The following is a 5752-nucleotide window of genomic DNA, read 5'->3' as shown; positions in this document are numbered from 1 at the left end:
CGAAAAAAATATCTTTTACCACGAATCGATGATTTGTTTGATCAGTTGCAAGGGGCTCAGGTCTTCTCAAAAATTGATCTTCGTTCTGGCTACCATCAGTTGAAGATACAGCCTGGAGACATATCAAAAACAGCTTTTCGGACTAGATATGGGCATTATGAGTTTTTGGTCATGTCCTTTGGTTTGACCAATGCACCGGCAGCCTTCATGGATCTTATGAATCGAGTGTTTGCATCATACTTGGATCGATTTGTAGTTGTATTTATTGATGATATTTTGATTTACTTGAAAAGCTCACTCGAGCATGAAGAACATTTGAGGATTGTATGACAAACTCTGAGGGAAAAGAAGCTGTATGTAAAGCTACAGAAATGTGAATTTTGGATGAACAATGTTACTTTCCTCGGGCATGTCATCTCCAAGGATGGTATTTCAGTTGACCCAAGGAAAGTGGAGGCAGTAGTCGACTGGAGCCGACCTACTAATGTATCGGAGGTACGTAGCTTTTTGGAGTTGGCTGGCTACTATCGAAGGTTTGTGGAAGATTTCTCTAGTATTGTCATGCCTCTATCTCGTCTAACACAGAAACAAGTAAAGTTTGAATGGACAGACGAATGTGAGCAAAGCTTTCAAGAGTTAAAAAGACGATTAGTGACTACTCCAATCTTAACCATTCCATCCGGGACAGAAGGTTTCACTATCTATGGCGATGCTTCTCGTAAAGGTCTCGGTTGTGTTTTGATGCAAAAAGGAAAGGTGATAGCTTATACCTCTCGACAATTGAAGTCATATGAGCGAAATTATCTTACTCGTGACTTAGAATTAGCAGCTGTGGTGTTTGCTTTAAAAATATGGAGGCATTACTTATATGGAGAGCACTGTGAGATTTTCACGGATCATAAAAGTTTAAAATATATCTTTACTCAGAAGGAGTTAAATTTGAGACAAAGAAGGTGGTTGGAACTATTGAAGAACTATGACTTGACAATAAATTATCATCCCGGGAAGGCGAATGTTGTAGCCGATGCTCTAAGTAGAAAATTTTCTAGTGAATTGGCTGCTCTAATTACCTCACAAAAGCCTATATTGCTAGATTTGGAGAAATCAGGAATTGAAATACGACTACATGATTTTCAAGTTCAGCTTGCAAATCTTGTACTACAGCCTACTTTGATTGAAAAGATTTAGACAGCTCAAAAAGAGGATTCAGAGTTACAAAAGGTCATAGAAGTAGTGGAATCGGTATACAGACAAAATTTTGGACACATGAGGATGGGTCATTGAGATTTGATATCAGACTATGTGTTCCCAAGATTTCAGGATTAAGGGACGAGATCCTAGAGGAGGCTTACTGTTCGGCTTACACTATGCATCCTGGAAGCACAAAAATGTATCAAGATTTGAAAAGAAATTTTTGATGGTCTGGTATGAAAAGAGATATTGCACAATTTGTAGCCCAATATTTGGTATGTCAACAAGTAAAAGCTGAACATCAAAGATCAGCAGGATCATTGCAGTCTCTTCTTATTCCTCAGTGAAAATGGGAGCATATTACTATGGATTTTGTGACTGGATTACCTAAAATGCTTCGAAATAATAATGCTGTATGGGTAATTGTTGATCGATTGACGAAATCAGCACATTTCTTACCCTTTCGGATTGGTTTTTCTTTAGAAAGATTGACAGGCTTGTATATAGAGCAGATAGTACGACTGCATGGAGTACCAGTTACTATTGTGTCAGATAGAGATAGTAGATTTATTTCTCAGTTTTGGAAGAGTCTTCATAAAGCTCTTGGAACCAAGTTAAATTTCAGTACAGCTTTTCATCCTCAAACTGATGGACAATTAGAACGAACCATACAGATCCTAGAGGATATGTTAAGGGCTTGTGTCATGGACATAGGCGGAGCATGGGATAATCACTTATCATTAGTTGAGTTCGCTTATAATAATAGTTACCAAGCAAGCATTCAGATGGCTCCTTTCGAGGCATTATATGGAAGAAAGTGTAGATCGCCCATTTGTTGGGATGAGGTGGGAGAAAGAAAACTGTTGGGACCAGAAATAGTGCAACAGACAGTGAAAAAAATACACATGATCCAGAAATGGCTTCGTAAAGCTCAGAGCAGGCAAAAGAGTTATGCTGATAATAGAAGAAGGGAGCTGAAATTTCAGGTAGGCGATCATGTTTTTCTGAGAGTTTCTCCCACTAAAGGTGTAATGAGATTTGAAGTTCGTGGTAAGTTGAGTCCAAAGTATATTGGTCCTTTTGAAAGTTTAAACAGGATTGGAGAGGTTGCATATCGGTTAGCATTACCACCGGCTTTATATGGCGTGCATAATGTGTTTCATGTATCAATGTTGAGAAAGTATATTCCAGATCCAAGTCATGTGGTGAGTTATGAACCTTTGCATCTTCAGAAGGATCTGACTTATGAAGAATATCCAGTACGGATTGTTGACAAGAAAGATCAGGTGTTACGACATCGAATTATTCCTTATGTGAAGATCCAATGGAGCAATCATAGTGAGAGAGAGGCAATATGGGAACTCGAGACAGAAATGAAGATCAAGTATCCACAACTCTTTGAAAACTCAGGTATGTAAATTTCGAGGACGAAATTTTTTTTAAGGGGGGAGATTGTAACAGCCCAGTTACTTGGGCCTGTAGCTCAGACGACCCAACAAAAAAAAAAAAATTACAGAGGAGGAGGAAGACTCCTAGTCGGAGTCTTCTTCCTTTCCGTTTCCAACGAAATCGGACTCAAAGAGTCCGGCTAGGGTAGGAAACCTCCACTATAAAGATCCCCCATCCTCCCTTAGGATTTTACAACAAAAAATTTCAAAGAAAATCGATGGATTTGAGAGATTTTCTCAAAGACATACCGTGGGTGGTTGATCGGAAGAGAGGGGGGTCGTCGGAGCTATCTCTGGACGTCGGAGCAAGGTATTCCTTTTCTCCTTTTGATCCTCCGGTCATCGGTGTACTTGGAAGCCGGCGAGGTGCCGGTTCGGGCTCAAACAGGGACACCCTGTTTGTGATTTTTTTTCTTTTTCTGCCACCGGCAACATGGATGGTGGCACTGCCACCGAGATGGTAGCATCGCCGTCGTCGAGACGTTGCCGGGGAGGGTGGTCGGAGGTGGCTCATCTGGCCAGATTAAGGGGAGGCACTCGGAAAGGGGCTCGGTTCCCTATTTTCGAGCGTGAGGAAGAGGAGAAGAAGTTTCTTCTCTCTTCTCTAAATAAAAAAATAATAATAATAAAATATATATATATATAATATATATATATATATATACACACATACATATATATATAAATATAAAGGGGGGACATGGGTAAGAGTCAGATAAACCTCAATATATATATATATATATATATATATATATTTTAGAAAATTTATTTGGTTAAATTAATTTGTTTTGTTTGATAGGAGAATAGTCCAACGACCAGGGGGACAACGAGTAGGGTTTTATTTTCTGACTATAAGGCTGTGAAATTGAATTCTTATTTATCGAGGTAAGAATCCTGTACATGATCATCGCTAAATATATGTTATTTATTTGTTAGTCTTATATGTTGAATTTGCAATATTGAAATTATAATCGATGAGTTTTCTATGCTCGAGACATTGAGATATGGCTTATATGAATATATTTTTTAAAATATGAGTATGTTATGAAAGGATTTTTATGATTGATGGTATGAGTTTTATAGATATGACTTATCAATTTTATCATTTGGTAACTTGAAATAATTCGATAAAATCAAGAATTAAATGAAAAGGATATGTTTTGGACTAGCTTCGACATATGAATCAGCCGGTCAGGAGCTCATGCCTGGGACAGTCCGTCAGGAGCTTATGCCTGGGACAGCCTCTCACGGACTTTCGTACGTGGGACAGCCGGTCAGGAGCTCATCCTGGGGCAGCTTTGAAAGGCTTATATAAAAGAATAATTGGTTTGGGAAGAGATTGAGGTATGGTCTGGGTTAGTCCAAAGCCAAAAAGGGATAAAATATTGACAGACCGAAAATGTGAGAAGATACAACATTCAATATGTAATTCAACAATGAATGAAGACTTCACTTGATCATGTATGATGATCCATATTATTAAATGCATATTTATGACAATATTTCAGTTATTATATACATATGAGTTTTCATCAATTGTATTGATTTCAGAAATATTACTTTTAGCTATTGGCTTGATGTACATGTACAGTGATTCTTACTGAGCTGGAGAAGCTCATATTTTCCTTCTTATTTTTTTCAGACTCACAGGATGCTTAGTTGGATGGTTTGGGCGAGAGCAAATGAGAACTGAAGCCTTTAGTAATTTAGTTAACTTAAATTCTCTGATACCAATGAACATTTGAATAATTGTATTGAACAAGTTTACATTTGATTTGAAGTTGTGACTCGGTTGATTGATTTGGTAATTACTTGGTTATTTAAAATTATTAAAAGTATTAAATTAATAGGCCTTACATGATCTTTAGGGTGCTGCTCTAGGGTTGTGTGGCCGTGTCACGTACCCAACTCAGGTACTGGGTTTGGGGCGTGACAGTGTATTTATTTAAAACAAATATGAATATAAAATTTTACATTCTAATATCTACATCCGTATCTATATTTGTTAAATAAAATAAACATGAATATGGATATGTATATATATATTCGATGTGTATCGGATTCGGTTTCAATTATAGAAAAAATTATTGGTTAGAACAGTTCTACTATGTGTACCTTGCATCATCTAATAATAAAATAGCACGCTGCCAAAAAAAAGTAAAAACTTTACTATTATCTGTGTTTGATTGTAAATTTTTTAAATAATTTTTTTTATTATTTTAAATGAAAAAAATTATTTTTTTGGATGGTGTGCTGGTTTGTTATTGATTGGTGCAAAATATATATGATAGAACTATTCTAACTAATAATTTTTTCAACCCTAATAGGAGGCAATGGGTGACACCGGCTATTGGTGAAGGGGAAGAAGAAATGGAGGCGGTAGTGGGAGAGGTCATGAGTGGTGTGGAGGACATCGGTGGGAGAGAGTTTGTATAGAGAAAAAACTTCTATAGTCAGTTTGATCATAGAAAAAATTATAGTTAGACTGTCATTATCTGTTAGGTGCATATATTTGAATATCTATAAAAAAAATGAATATACGATATTTATCTAAATTATTTAAATATTTTTAAATTTATTTATTTTTTTAATATTTTAAATATATATAAAAATATATGATTAGATGAATATTTTTGAAATATATTTTATTATAATTTTTTTTATGATTGATCTAATTATAAAAATTTTATCTTTTGTACAGGGCAGAGATGGAGGATTCCGGGTCAGAATTCTGGGAAGATGGGGACGGATTTTTGAGGCTTCTAGTGGGCTGGAATTTTTAGAAGATGCCAGTTTTTGATTTTTCTCTTTTTTTTAAGGAAAAATCCACGGTGGTATTAGTGGCCGGTCCGGTACTCCATTTGATGTGGAGGCACAATAGTATAAGCCACATGGCACCTCGTGAATGATCCAATCTTACAACAAGTGACTCACAACTACCAATCACCAACTGCCATGTAAGATTGGGAAATGACGGGGAAAGCAACGGGGGAGATGTAGTAATCCTTGGACAGGGACACCACCTCCAGGATACGGAAATTCCAATCGCCATTCGAGGGCATTTCCGTCATTCTGCCGCCTCCGTAAGATCTCATAGGTGCCCTAGAATTTAA

Source organism: Elaeis guineensis, chromosome 4 (assembly GCF_000442705.2).
Source record: "Elaeis guineensis isolate ETL-2024a chromosome 4, EG11, whole genome shotgun sequence".
Lineage (NCBI taxonomy): Eukaryota > Viridiplantae > Streptophyta > Magnoliopsida > Arecales > Arecaceae > Elaeis > Elaeis guineensis.
Note: the sequence above shows the minus strand (reverse complement) of the source record.